The 15,844-nt window shown below is 45.4% G+C and overlaps 2 protein-coding genes and 1 pseudogene across 2 annotated transcripts in view; 1 reads left to right on the top strand and 2 right to left on the bottom strand.

Annotated features, from left to right (window-relative positions):
* The window catches only part of LOC126408263 (histone H4), an 82,266-nt gene that overhangs the window by 860 nt on the left and 65,562 nt on the right, over positions 1 to 15,844 (bottom strand). The gene's annotated exons all lie outside the window — the stretch shown is intronic.
* Positions 1 to 15,844, top strand: part of LOC126408251 (histone H2B 1/2-like) — a 33,811-nt gene that overhangs the window by 6,431 nt on the left and 11,536 nt on the right. The window lies entirely within an intron of this gene.
* Positions 2,502 to 5,080, bottom strand: LOC126408240 (late histone H2B.L4-like; annotated as a pseudogene).

Below are 15,844 nucleotides of genomic sequence, written 5' to 3'. Positions count from 1 at the left end.
ATACGCTTCACTCCACCACGGCGAGCCAGACGGCGGATAGCGGGTTTGGTGATTCCCTGGATGTTATCACGGAGCACTTTACGGTGACGTTTAGCGCCTCCTTTACCGAGTCCTTTTCCTCCCTTGCCGCGACCACTCATTTTGTCAGAGTCTAGTTTGAACCGAAGCAAAACTGAAGGTTGGACGTTGTGAACGTGGGTAAATAAATCCTTGCTGCGGACGTAGTTGAGCTCTGCTGGGCGGAGACATTTGTTCTAACAATAGAAACTAGGACGCTGATGAACCCTTCACCTTCACAGTAGAGGCGGGAAATTACTATTCCTGATGAACCCTTCACCTTCACAGTAGAGGCGGGAAATTACTATTCCACTGTGAGTGACTCATCTTTAAACCGCCTTTTGTTTTGTTTTGTCTCTTTTTTATGAGAATAAGAACAAAACATCAGGTAGTTCATGAAAACCATATGAAACATAAAAAGTTTTACATAAGTATATTTAAAATATATGAACAACAGTATTTCAAGACAATTGCACAAAATAAACAAAACAAACAGAAGACACACAACAAGAAAAGAGACAAAAAGAAGATACAAGGATGTTTTTTAGGAACTAAAAAGAATAACTGATTAAAAATTAACTAAAATTCATTGACTTACATAATGTGTGCTTGTAAGTAAAGCAAAGTTGAGCATTTAGAAAAACAAAATTAATGAGCTTCAAGAGCGCATTTATTTGATATCTGAGGTCAAAGGAGAAATAGGCCTACTTTGTGTATTATTTTTTGCAAAAAGAGCAGGAGGCATTATGGTCTGTAAATTTAGCAATATGATAACACTATATATCTATATAACACTATATATAGTCAAAGAAATTGATTCTCTGAAAGGAACTGAAATTACTTTACAAGCATGAACTGTTCACAGGAAAGCATATTGCCAGATATATCAACAAGGAATTAAAAATATAATTTATATCTCCTTGGAACCATTTATTAAAGGATATATATTTGTTTCTGATAAGTTTATCACAGTTGTTCCAGAGAGACGTTTTATGAAAGGTCAATTTTTGTCTTATCCTTCTGCCTGATGTAAGAATTGTGTCACAGTGAATACGCTGTCCTTAGTTGGTAAACAGCATTTTTGTTTCGTATCAAATCTCCATTAGTCACGACAGGATATGTAACTGTAGCACTTAATTTGAGTCTTTATATCCTGAAGTCAACTGTATGACCTTGTAGATGATGTTTTTGGCTGCTGTATCACCTTCCCTTATTTATTAAATCGTCTATCGACTAAGTTATAGTAGACTAAATATATACTAAATTTAACAAAGTTGTCTGTATCTCACATACCTGACAACAAACAGTTTTTGATTTACAAATGTATGTCTGTGAATTCTATAAGAAAACGTAAAAATTCAGGAGGTGACTTTGATCATCTCTGCTTATGAATAAAAAGTTTAGCATTTCGAATAACAACATTAATTAGATATTGAAGAAAACTTTTATCTGGATCATCATAATAACAAATACTATCCCTGAGGTCAAATGAGTAACCTGAATTAGAGTTTTCAAAGAGGTGAGATTCCAGATCGCTCCAAAATCTTTTGGAGATTTCACATTGAAGAGAAAACAAACAACCAAACAAAAAGGATTAGACTTTATTAATACTTATTATAATATGCAACTGTACAGTTAATCTGAGTCTTTATATCCTGAAGTCAACTGTATGACTTTGTAGATGATCTTTTTGGCTGCTGTATCACTTTCCATCACTTATTAAATCTTCTATCAACTAAGTTATAGTAGGCTAAATATTTGCTAAACTTAACAAACTCGTCTGTATCTCACAAACCTGACAACCACCAACAGTTTCTGATGTACAAATGTAAACTATAGTGTTATTCACCAACTCAAATTCTCCAGAAACAGTGAGATGTTAACGGTTGGTTAATCAAAGTATAATCAGGAGGAAAACAGATTGTGTTGTGTGATTTGGGAGAGGTGGATAATGAGGGCTGAACTCTCCATTAGATGATTCAACAAAACCCTGAAATATTCTGATGTTGAGATGATGAAAAACTAGAATGGGTGTTCACTTTTGATGTGTTTATTAGTTTATTAGATTTCTCTCCCTATGAAAGATACAAGATGGAATTTTATATGTGTTTTAACTTTATTGATGTTGCATAGATTACAGGCACAAATACAACAAAACACTTCTAACCAGAGGTGCAGAATGATATATAAAATATACAAAACAATCAGTAATACAGAAAATAAAAAGTATTGGGTCTGTAACACTACACAGAATAGATTTAAATGGATATACACATAGAACATGCTGCTTATTGTAGTACCTAATTTTTCTATGATGTTTGAATATTGTTTTAGTCGCAACTGTCTGGTCAGTAATACACAGTACTCGTTTTAGGAAAGTCTTCAGATAAAGTGGGTGGCTCTTAAAAGGGCCGTTGGTTTAGTATTAGAAACAGCATCAGTGTCTACTTGGAGCTGGTGTACTTGGTGACGGCCTTGGTGCCCTCAGACACGGCGTGCTTGGCCAGCTCACCGGGCAGCAGCAGACAGACGGCGGTCTGGATCTCCCTGGAAGTGATGGTAGAGCGCATGTTGTATAGAGCCAGACGGGAGGCCTCACCGGCGATGCGCTCAAAGATGTCGCTCACAAATGAGTTCATGATGCCCATAGCCTTGGACGAGATGCCGGTGTCGGGGTGGACCTGCTTCAGCACCTTGTAGACGTAGGCCTAGATGGAGTAGCTCTCCTTCCTGGTCTTTCTCTTTTTCTTGCCGGTCTTGCTGACGCTCTTAGACACGGCTTTCTTTGAGCCCTTCTTGGGCGCTTTCACGGTGGCTTCGGGCATGGCTTCAGCCAGATGTTTCTCTCAAGTCGAGTGACGTGTTCAAGCACAGAGGGATCTATTTATAGCTAGTTCATGTAAATATTAGCATCCACTTCTTGATGGATGGGGGGGGAAATTGGGTTTAAAGATAGTGAAATGAAAGAAGTTTAAAAATGAGCGAACAAAGATATCTGTTACAACCACTGCGTGAACACAGTTAAAACTCAGTGTCTAAATTATTATTTTTTATCAACTGTGTTTATACCTCCCCCCAAAACAATCATGACCTTAGAAAAAGTATGTACTAAACTTATTTGCTGATTGTAAGGTCACAAACAGATTTTTAATGTATCAAAGCAAACATCATCAATTATTAGTTTGATATGTTTTATCAGTTGTTAAATCTAAAGGCTGAATACTCTTTTAAAGCTGTGTGCCAGCTCCTCATCTACAGGTGTTTGGATTCCACTCCACTTTTATGTGGTTCAGTATGAGGCACAGTGGTGAACAGATATTACAGCTTCCTAATTACCGTAGGACTGAATACATGTAGGTATGTATGGTATAGGTTCACTCCTTGGCAGTCCCGAGTGGAATGACGAGCTAGTCTCAGCGTGCGCCGTTGTGAAGGACCCCAGTCTGACTTAGGCGCCCGGCCTGATGCCTGTTCATTTCCCTCATGTCTCTGTTTATTACTGCCCCCCGGTGGGGAATTCTGTACATCAGTAATATGGATCTTCAAAGTAACTAAGGCCTAGTCCATACGAGCATGGGTATTTTTAAAACCGAACTTTAAAAAATCTGCGTCCATACGAGCAGTGTAATAAAAATACCTCCATCCACATGACACCGCAAATTCCACTATCAAGCAATGTAATATACATGCCAAAGCAGTAGGTGGCGATATAACTCCTAACTGCCATTGTAGCCAATCAGAAGGCAGTAAAACGTCATTACCAGAAAAACAACAACAAGTGAACTATTATGCAGTAGGAGCAGTCTCCGTAATAGCACACTCTTGCGCTTCTGTTGCTGGATGTTGTTGAGTAGCGTTAGTTGTATGATACAGCCACAAAGTGCTGATATGCTGCTAAATAGCAGCAGTATTTTGTTTAGGTCCATCCTCAAATCGTCTCTCGCACACACTGGATCGGGTAATAACACAGCTGTTTTCTGCTTACGTCGCACACTGTGACATCATACAGTGGAGATGAGACAAAATAACTGCGGTTATCCTGTCCACACATGACTGCTAACACCGGACTTTTCCAAAATGTTCACTCTGGACTCCGGTTACAAATAACTCCGGTTACAGGGGCCCAAAACTGTGGTTACGTGTGGATGAAAGGCCAATCCGTGAGCAAAGAGTCACGGTTTTATAAATACCCGCGTTGGTGTGGACAGCCCCGAAAGCAGCTGTCAGATAAATGGAGTGGAGGAAAAAATTGCAGAAATAATCTATAAACCAACATAAAATGGAAATATTATTGGACACTTCAAAACAGTGCTCAAGCCTACTTAGATACATTCCACCACTGAAAACACAACTGTAAGAAAAAACATGTTTATTTATATCAATTATGACAAGATGTGAAAAGAACATTTAGCTCTTGGAGGTTTGTTTTTACTTTTGTAATTAGGCACTATAAAAATTAATATTCAGTAGTTATACATAATAAATATTTAATCTAACACTATTTTTTTGTATTGAAAGGATAATAAATGGGAAAATGCTCTTTAAGGATGATGTGGGTGGCTCTTAAAAGAGCCTTTAGTGAGTAGTTTGTTGATGAGACTGATGACAGCTCACTTCTTCTTGGCTGCTGCTTTCTTGACTTAGGGCTTGGCTGTCTTCTTTGCAGGGGTTTTCTTGGCTGCAGGGGCCTTTTTGGCCACCTTCTTGGGGCTCTTGGTGGCCTTTTTCGGGCTCTTTGCAGCCTTCTTGGGGCTCTTGGCTGCTTTCTTGGCCGCTGCGGGTTTCTTGGCCTTCTTGGGGGACTTCTTAGCGGCTGCTGGCTTCTTAGCTGCCGCTGTCTTGGGCTTTTTGTCCACTGCGGGCTTCTTGGCTTTAGGAGCGGCTTTCTTGGCTGGCTTCTTGACCTTCTTAGGTTCGGCAGCCTTCTTGCTCATCTTGAAGGAGCCAGAGACCCCGGTCCCTTTGGTCTGGACCAGAGAGCCCTTAGCCACCAGAGCCTTGATGGCGGACTTAACGCGGGACTTGTTCTCCACATCATAGCCTCCGGCAGCCAGAGCCTTCTTGAGGGCGGCCGCAGGATGAGCTCGCCGACGCTGGGACCGGTCTTCTTCGGTCTAAGCTCTTCTTCTTGACAACTTTGGCCGGAGCGGCTGCCGGAGCTGGGGTTACTTCTGCTATACTCTGCAGGGATGTTATTCTTGCTCAGTTACACATGAGAGTCTGACTGGGTTATTACCAGCTCCGAGCAGGGGGCTCCCCTTAACACACCATGAGCCCGTGGCTCCTCTGTGCAGTGTGAAAGCTGGAGCACTTTTAGTCTACGCCCACCTGGTGTGTGGGCCCCACCCACGGTCTCACCTTCGCTATAAATTGCCTCGAGACCATACAATCAGCTCCCATTTTTCTTCAGTGATTCTGCAAGCACATGAGAATTCAGTTCTTCTACTATGACCTCCAGGAGGACATCAGACAGCGACTGGACCTGCCTGTCCGCTATCATCAGAAACTTCGACCTACGTAGCCCCTGTGAGAACTGCCTGGGACCGGAACACGCCAGCCTGGCTCTCACTCCGCGGTCGTCATGCCTGTACTGTGCTCTCCTTCCCCAGACTGAGAAGCAGCGATGAGCAGACGCTTTCGCTGCTGCGGCCGTGGATGTGTGGCTGGTGTGGGACTCATACGAGGTCGATGAAGCCCTGGAGATACTGAACCTGTCTGAGGGGCTGGATTCAGACGACTCCGCTCCCTCCATCCATGGATCATGCAGCTCATCCCTTGCTTTCCTTCCCCTTTCGGGGAAGCTGGAGATCGGCGGTGGCTCAATGGATATACACCCAGGGGACTCTGGGGTCTCCTTCTCTGTTTCTACCTCCCTGCCGGCGATAGGCGGTCTATTAAAAGAGCAGCCGCTTATAAAGATCTCATCATGCCTCTGGCACAGGACGCCGCTCCTCCGGACGAGATGTGCGGGTATTTTCTCCTGGTCCAGACGGCCATGCGAGACCCAGTGTGGCCGTGATTCCCGGCCATCGAGAAGTACCAGGAAGGGGCGGCAGCGGGGCCACGAAACGTGAAAGCACCTGTCCCCACCTACGTGCCCATCACTAAGGCGGAGGGTCTTACCGACCGTGGCTTCCCTCCGGTTCCGCCTTTGGAGTCTAACCTCACGGCTTACTTTGCCAGTACCGCCGTCCTCCGAGGACCAATTGACCGCTCGTTTGGCCGACCGCGCTCATCAGTGCACCTTCCCAATGTCAGCGGTGGCCAACAACATCTCGCTGCTGGCCTTCGGACACCATGACGTCAGCGTCGGAGGAGGCTGAAAATATCCGACGGCATGTTGCATAGAACCAGCCGGGACCACCATAGACAACGTGACCAGTGCATGCGCCAGAAAAGTCCCTTGGCAGCCGCCAGGTCTGCGTCTCACCGCCCTGCTTTTCCTCCATCCTCGCAGCCTGCCCTCCCAGCTGCGTGGCAGGCTCCCCAGAGGAACAAGAGCAGCTGTGGGCCTGGCTCCTGGTCCAATCCTCCCCGCGAGCCTCCGCGGAAGCAGGGCAGGAGACAATGACTGTTTGGGGGGGTTGTGTGTTCTGGAAATGTTCATAGTGTTGTCGCTGCTCACTGTTTTGAAATAAATAACAAATATTGTCCCTTAAGGAGCACAGATCCTGTGAAAAAACAGTCTAACCCTGAGTCCTGTGACTCAGCTGTTACTGTGAAACACACATCCCCCACACTGTGTGCCTTTTATCCTCTCAGTTAACAGGACTCGTGTCATCAAACCAGCACACATATACACATACGCGCCTCCTCTACACCTCGTGTGGACAGCATGCAGACACCATTGTCTGTGCTCAGCGTCTCCCCCCATCCCCCGGTGAGTGAGAGCGCTAACAAATCTGTATGTCATGTTTACGGGCCCTCTCCCTCTAAACAGCGACTTCAGGATGCTGCTGCCTGCGTTCATTACGCACCTCCTCCCCAGCAGCAGGCTGTGGGTCCGTGTGTATTCCAACCTCCCAGGGCTTCCACTCAGCCCTTTCAAAGCCAGCCCCCCATGGGTTGCTCAAGAGAATGCTCCGGACCACGCAATGGCGGAGAGGGCTCTGACCTGGCTCGTTTCCATGGCAACCGCAGCACAACAGATGCAGGTACGCCCGCTCTCAGAGCATTACTCAGAGTGGCAGCGTGTATGTTCAATGGACAGCTGGATGAGCAGACTGATAAACAGAGGCTACACACCGCAGTTTGCCTCCCCAACCCCACTGTACAATNAATTCAAGATATCTACAATGTAATTCTGACTATCTGAAACTCAATTCAAGATATCTACAACGTAATTCTGACTATCTGAAACTCAATTCAAGATATCTAGAAAGGCCCATGTAGGCTAGATATCTTCAATTGATGATAATTAACTACATTGGATATATCTATAATGACAAACCCCATACACATGAATGGCAAAAGTAGTTTGAATCTTGCTAATCAAAACTGAATTACAGATAGGCCTATCTGTAGGCCTAATTAGAGTTTTGACTAGGCAAAATCTAATTACAGATATCTTGAATAAGAGTTTTGACTAGGCAAAATTATGTTGCAGATATCAGTAATGAATATCCAGTCTAGCGATTAAATGTTAAAACGGCTTGCCATAGTGGGTCCGTGTGTATTCCAACCTCCCAGGGCTTCCACTCAGTCCTTTGGGTCCGTGTGTATTCCAACCTCCCAGGGCTTCCACTCAGTCCTTTCAAAGCCAGCCCCCCATGGGTTGCTCAAGAGAATGCTCCGGACCACGCAATGGCGGAGAGGGCTCTGACCTGGCTCGTTTCCATGGCAACCGCAGCACAACAGATGCAGGTACGCCCGCTCTCAGAGCATTACTCAGAGTGGCAGCGTGTATGTTCAATGGACAGCTGGATGAGCAGACTGATAAACAGAGGCTACACACCGCAGTTTGCCTCCCCAACCCCACTGTACAATGGGATACTGGAAACCATCCTGTCATCCCGGACAGACTGCCTCGCTCTCCAGTCGGAGCTGCAGGAACTCCTGACGAAAGCTGCTATTTCCAGGGTTCCCAGAGGAGAGGAAAATCAGGGATTTTACTCCCGTTATTTTCTGGTTCCAAAAAAGACAGGGGGAATGAGACCCATTCTCGATTTATCTCTGTTCAACAAATCAATAATGGACAGACCATTTCACATGCTGACAATCACAAGAGTGCTGGAATGTGTTCAGCAGGGCAACTGGTTCACTTCCATAGGTCTGAAGGACGCGTATTTCCACGTCTCCGTCATCCCAAAACACAGGAAATTCCTGCGCTTCTCATGCCAGGGAATACAATACCAGTACAACTGACTGCTGTTCGGGTACTCCCCACGCACTTTCTCCAGATGTGTGGAGACGGCCCTAGAGCCTCTACGCAGGATGGGGATGCGAGTGCTATTCTGCCTGGATGACCTGCTTTTGCTGGCTCACTCTAGGGAAGAAGTCGCTCTACAAACAGCAAGACTGGTGTCCCATCTGGCAAGTTTGGGCTTCACAATAAACTGGAAAAAGAGTTCCCCTCTCCCCTCCCAGCTTGTCATATATCTGGGAGTGGAATTAAATTCGGTCAGCATGAGAGCTCGGCTCTCGCAGCAGAGAGCGGAGGCGCTGACGGCTCTCTTAGGTGGTTCATCCACCTGCGCATTGACCCTGTGCACCAGCGGAGGCACATGGTGTCCGTCCCTCCGTCCGTGGATCCTGATCTGGCTCACTGGAAAAATCCCTGCATCCTGTCAGTGGGGGTTCCTCTGGGCAGAGCTGCATCACACATCTCAGTGTTCACAGACGCATCTCTTTCGGGATGGGGAGAGAATTGTCTGTCGCAGGTGGTGGGAGGACAGTGGCCAGCTCACATATCTCTCCACATAAACGCGCTAGAGCTTCTCACTGTGTTGAAAGTAATACAACATTTCGCCTCGCTGCTGCAGAATCAACACGTACTGATTCGCACAGACAACAAAGAGACAGCAGCTTACATAAATCGCCAGGGAGGAGTACGCTCAGCGCAGCTTCTGAACATAGCCAGACAGCTGCTGTGCTGGGCGCACACACACTTACACTCTATCAGAGCAGTGTATATACCCGGCGAGTTGAACAGAAGAGCGGACATTATGTTGAGGGGGAGCCCTCATCAGGGGGACTGGAGATTTCATCCCGAATTGGTCTTCCAGACTTGGTCCAAGCTCGGCAGAGTGGAAGTGGACCTGTTCACTGCGCGTGGAAACGCATGGTGTGCTCTCTGGTTTGCCCTGAATGCGCGGGACAATCCTCCGCTGGGAGTGAACGTGTTTGTGCATCGGCCGTGGCCCAGAATGCTCCTTTATGTCTTCCCTCCAATCCCGCTCATCCCTCAGTTCCTGGACCCAGTGCAGGAAGAGCAGCTGTAAATGATCCTGATAGCCCCGGAGCGCACAGGCGCTTCCATGCCTGCAGCAGCTGGTATCAGGCCAGCCGTGGGAACTTCTGTGACGTGAGGACGCGCTCTCCCAGGCAGAGGGAGCAATCAGGAATTACCCGGTGATAGGCCAGCGTCTGTGGGCCTGGCTGCTGAACGGGAATGCTTAGAGAGGCAGGGGCTCTCTCAGGATGTGGTACGCGCAATCCAGGACGCGAGAGCCGTGTCTACCGGGGGTCCTACACAGCGAAATGGACAGCTTTCCAGCGCTGGTGCATGAAGAGGAGTCTAGATCCCACTGTGTGCTCCCTGTGTCACGTGCTCTCATACCTACAGCTACTAGTAAACAGGAGCTTGGCCTTCAGCACGATTAAAACTTATGCCGCTGCTATTTCATCTTGTCACGAGGGTTTTGGTGACAGATCGGTGTTTAGCCATCCCCTGCTAAAACGCTTCCTGAGGGGGGTGAGGAGACTCCAGCTGGTGTCACGCTCTCTGGCCCCTAAGTGGGATTTGGCGCTGGTTTTATGCGCACTGGTTAAAGCTCCATTCGAACCTTTAAATTGGGTTCAGCTTAAGTCTCATGCTGTGTTCCCACCAAACGCGAATTCGCAAATTCGCGCGTCAAGATTACATACAAAGTCAATGCAAAGACGCGATTAGACGGTAGACGATTAGATGGACACATCTAGCGCGATGCGATGAACGCGATGGACGCGATAGAGGCGTCTAGCACAGCGCGATAGACGCGAAATTCGCGTCCAACGCCTCATCGCTGGAGTTGAAAATATTGAACTTTTGAGGCGAATTCGCGTGGCGCTGTGCCGCGAAAGCCAATCAGCGTTGAGATTCTCCCGACGTCATTGGTGTGTGTCAACAACGTCCAGTTGTTGACACAGTAATAAACTGCTACTCACCGGAGACAGATGGACAGACGCTCTGCAGCTGAAATGGAGCGCCTGTAGTTGGTGTCCTGCCGGGAGATCCTGGCGCCAACCCTCGCCAACAGGTCCTCAAACTGGGCTCCAGTCAGCCTAAAGTACCGCTGAAAGCGGCTATCATCCAGACGGAGTTCCTGGAAGAGGTGGTGAAACTCGCCAAGCTGGATGCGCTTCTGCAGGATAGGGTGAACCCAAAAACGACGGCGTTTGGCCCTCCGACGCATTTGGCACTTCCAGAGCAGGTACAAAGCAGCGATGGTGGTTATCTCAGCCATGGTTGTCAGTGACTACCCGGAGCTATATGATACTACGTGTCTACTCTACAGAGACCTCAACAAAAAGGAGCAGGAGGTGAAAGACGCCGAGGAGACTGGTCTACTTGGTAAGTTCTGTAAATATGTGTCTTTAATTAGTTTGCAGAATGGTTGTACTATGAACGTTAGCACTAGCTTAGCTCCAGTTAGCACAGCCGGCTTCCCCGCTACTTGCGCGAATGACGTGATAACGCGAATTAACAAAATGGTCAGGCGTCGAAACTCGGGCGTTACGGGCGGCGCGTTACTCGCATTACGAGCGATTAAATCACATTCATCGCGTTTGGTGGGAACACAGCATCAGGATACAGGGAGATGGCAGCTCAGCTATCCTAAAGTAAAGTAAAAAAAAGTAAATAATAAGTAAAAGTAAAACTAAATAAAGTATGTAAAATTAAATTAAAAATCCTGCGTCCAAACCCGGCTTTCATGCCTAAAAGTATCACTAGCTCCGGCTCGACGGAATATCTTACGCTCAGGGCGCCTCACCAAGGGCAGCCCCCTCACTCTTCTCTGCCCAGTACGTGCGTCCCCTACATTGAGCGCCTCGCGCCGCTCACAGCGTCTGTTCGTGCATTACAGAGAGCAATCTCAGGGGCTTCCTCTGTCTGCACAGCGCCTGTCACACTGGCTGTGTGAGGCTGTTTCACAGGCATATCTCATATCTGGAGTGGACCCCCCGTAGGGCATTAGAGCGCACTCCACCAGAGGAATTTCATCCTCCACAGCTTTGCACGGAGGAATGACAGTGGAGGACATTTGCACGGCGGCTTCTTGGTCCTCGCCCTGCTCTTTCATTCGCTTTTATCTTCGGGATGTTTCCCGTTTTTCTTTGATTCACTCTGTTCTGAGTATTCTGTCAGAGTGATGAATACTGGGGGGATTCGACTGCACGCTTCCCTCCTGCTCGTTGGCTTGTGGAGAGCTATTTCCCTATTCTGCGCCTCACTGGACTGTTACAATGCGTAACCTTCGTCTCCGCTTCCTCACAGGAATAGGGTTATTTCTCTGCCCTCATTCCTCCATGATATACATATTCTGTTCATCGCTGGACGGTTACAGTGTGTAGGGGAAATACCTCTTTGAGAATATTTGCACTCGTAATAATAAATTTTGGGGCACCACCCTCCTAACGAGGGAAGCGACTAATCAAATTAATAACTTCGTAAATCACTTATTAATTTGTCAGCACGCTTATCAATAATGAATCAATCTCAATATCTGGGTTATGAATCCTCTATACAGTGATCTCAGCTCCTGTCTAAAAGATATATACACAGACAACGACTTGGCGATAAATGAAGATTTATTTAAACTAAATAAGTAACAACTGAATAAATGAATAGCAAATGATGATTATATGACACAACACAAAATTAACAGTATATAAATGGAATGAAATGAGAAGTAACACTCGTGTGATTTACTTAGTTTGGTGAGTACTATATTAAAATAGCCTAGCCTATATTATAACTGGGGAATGCGCAAAACCATTCACTCAGATCTAATGAAACCTAAATTAAAATCGGGATGGTTAACTAAGCCTCCTGTTCGACCTCCCTCTTCACCGCACAGCGGCTCACTCAAGTTATGGAAGTTTTGGCCTACTTTTAGCAGCGGGGATCAAAGGCGAAGCTAAGGGCCCCTGGACTGTCGCTCCACTGCTCCTGGATTTTCGAGCAGAAGGGCACGGCTGTTTCACAGCAGGGAGAGCGGCTGAGTTTGCGATGTCCTGTGGGTGCCCAATGGGCCGGTTCACGCTGCAGAAGGCCTGTGGGCTGGGCAGGAGGACCATTGTGGCAAGTGGCGGGCAGCCGGTTCCGATGAATCTGGAGCGAAGAGGTTGGTTGGCAGGTGCTGGTCTACTTCGTTCTGGTTACTCGCTTATAATAATGTGGCAACAATATCGCTGGCCGTTCGACATTGCTGTCAAAGTTACTATTTCGCGTAAAAATGTTGAAAACACTGGAGATAAAAGAAAACTGGATCGAAAAAATTTCAAAGTTCAAATTAACTTTGCTCGTGAGCACAAAAAGTTAAAAGCGTAATAAAGGAAATTACGCACGACAAAAAGGTAAAATGTGAATAAGTACGACAGAACTCACAGTTCGAATAATAGGGAATAACTAACAAAAGATATAGAGCAAAAGAACAAGCGAACAAGACAAGAGTGCAAGAGAAAAAAAAAACATAAACCAGAGTTGCGGCAAGCGCACAGGTATTTGACTGGCCAAAAGTGGGCGGCCCTGGTCAGGGAGACTTTCCTTGTGATGAAAAATATGTCCCCATGAGATATATTCAGAGGAAACTTTTATGCTTTCCTGATAAGAGGTCGTATAGGCCTACTTTGATATGTTACGCGCGAGGGACTCTTCCCACTATGGTCAACACTGATTCTTAACATCCAATTAAACATACAGATTAACATTAAATCAAAATACACTTATTATGCCGTGATATCAGCTAGCCTACGTCAAATACACACACTCTAGATTAACTCAATGACAATATATAATGAAAAACAAAATGAATGAGCACGTATTCATACAACAAGTTGATTAATAATCCTTAATTATATCTTCATTCAAATTATGTAAAACTGACTTCCTTGCGGTAACGCTTCTTAACTCCACCACAAGATGGCAGTATGGCTACATGTTAGAGAGTTGAAACTAATATTGAATTCTGCCACATATCAAAACTTTGTTTTAACAGGGTTGAAGCAAAGTAGGCTACCATTAAAAAAAAAAAACATGATCATGTGCGTGTACAAGTCAGGACATGTCAAATGGTCAACAAAGAGGAACAAGAAGAATAATCACTTGCAACATACATTTCAATTTTACCACACAGATGCATTTGTTCAGCGTCCACAGGTCTCACACACCTGTCTATTTCTATTAATGACAGACGTGTGGCGATTACATCATCGACTGAACTCAAAAATGTGACGCCTTGTAGTTCTTGTACAAAAAAAACAAAAAAAAAACAAAATAGCTCCTACACTGTCATTGTCCCCAAACTGTACCTTTTGGGCTTTTGGGGCTATGCGATGCGTTTTTTACGCATGACGCAATGGCAGGGCAGTGTTTTTGCTGGTTTCCTTCAAGTAGGTGTATGTCTGTGCTTGTGGTACCGGGTGGACCCAGTGTGGCATGGACTATATCCTGCTTCGCTCTTAACCCACTAGCAATAGCATTAGAGGGTGAATCCTATACAAAATAGAACAATACTTACGTAATGTATCTCCAGTTTCTATGAGTATAGGCGCAGCCCTCTAAATTATGGGCCTCGTGAGCAGCTGAAGAAAAAAAGCTATTCTGGGAGCTGATTGACAGACAGACAGAAGATCTTGGCACTTGTAGGGACCGTTCAGGACAGCTGTCCTCTTCAGTAACTACATTAAGACTGCAGGATATCAATAACAATAGGACACATCTGTAAAAAACTATAAAACAAAGTCTAGGAACTTTTCAGTTGCCCCATCTAAAAATCGATAATTAAAATAATCAAATAAAACAATAAAGAAAAACAAGAGCAAAATCCTTTAAATATCTAAAATGTGTTGTGGTTGTGTTGGGTTTCTATATTGTGTTTCAGTAGAACAGACAGGGGAGTGGTGCAAATGGATCTGGGTGGGTTTGTTCTTTCTTCCTCAATGATTGGTTGGAGTGATGGATTTGTTTCAGCCCTGTGAAGATACTTTTTTCCCAGACTGACCATTCGTTCTTGCGGTGTCATGAAGCCAGAGAGAAGGTGGGTGTATTTGTTGCTTGTGTATTTGGGGATTCTGTAGCACATTTTTATTGCAATGTTTTGTGTGGTCTGGAGTTTCTTTAGTTGTGCTGCCCCTACATTACACCAGGCAGGCGCTGCATATTCGGACAGAGGTCAAATATAAGACTGATAGACCCTTGAAGCCGTTTCTGGATTCGCTCCTCCTTTTTTTCTGCAGAGCACTTTCAGATGGTTCAACCGTCGTCTGGCCTCATTTTCCATGTCAGCAATATGAGTTGATTGTACGATCTGAAGGCAATTTATAGCCAAGGTGAGACCGTGGGTAGGGCCCACACAGCAGGTGGGCGTAGACTAAAATTTCTCAGTGCTGCACGTGCGCACCAGGGATAAATCCACTAGTGATAGCCTTAGAAGGCTTTGCCTATACTCATAGAATCTGGAGTTACATTACATAACTATCCTTTCTGCCGCTGAGGGAACACTTCTCTTTGTCCCGACTTTAGAGAGTACTACCAAAAATGTCTGGCTGTGTCCACAAGCTGCTGCGCAAAGGAAACTACGCGCAGCGTGTTGGTGCCGGCCAACGCCATTAAATTGTTAATTCTTAATGGTATGTTACACCAGTGGATATGTTGATATAAATATAAGCTAATAACTACTGTTGGATTATCAAATGGTACCAATTAGCATAGAACCATTGTAGTAATGAAAAGTCTGATAATGACAAATTAACACCATTGAGTAAAACCAGCATCTAACAAATTGGTAAACCTCTCTCTCCCTGAAGGGTTTGAACAAGTACATTCATTCACAGTGACTGTAAATACACGAGGCAAAAGAGTCAGAAGACCAGAAACGGAGACCCCAACGTCAAACATTTAAAAACGTTCAGGTGAGTACTTTGATTAAGTAAAAATTTATGCAGGACATCTAAATGGGTATTTTTTTATTTTGGTGTCGCTACTTTGAATTAAATATCTGAGTACTTCTTCCTGAACTGGTCAGTACCATCAGCTTTCATATAGCAGTTTATATCTAAACTATCAACTCGTTAGTTTTGTTGTTTATCTTTACTTCCTGTTGTTGTCAGTCAATACATCACCTCACACTTCTGTTCCTACTGTAAATACACATAGATATATATACATAGATGGCGCACCCTGGCTTGTGGGCTGCGTCAGTACCGCCGCCATCTTGCCTAGGTGCTCTGACCGGTTCAGACCCGTGTCAGACTCGGCAAAAATGTCACATTTTTGTAGCCTGAGTGTCAGACTGAAGCTCCCAGAACCTTCAGTCTGACATGGCTTCCATTGAAGGCGATTTACAAGGGGGAGGGAATTTGATTT

Source organism: Epinephelus moara, chromosome 20 (assembly GCF_006386435.1).
Source record: "Epinephelus moara isolate mb chromosome 20, YSFRI_EMoa_1.0, whole genome shotgun sequence".
In the NCBI taxonomy this organism is placed as follows: Eukaryota; Metazoa; Chordata; class Actinopteri; order Perciformes; family Serranidae; genus Epinephelus; species Epinephelus moara.
This window is presented reverse-complemented; position numbering and strand designations above follow the sequence as displayed.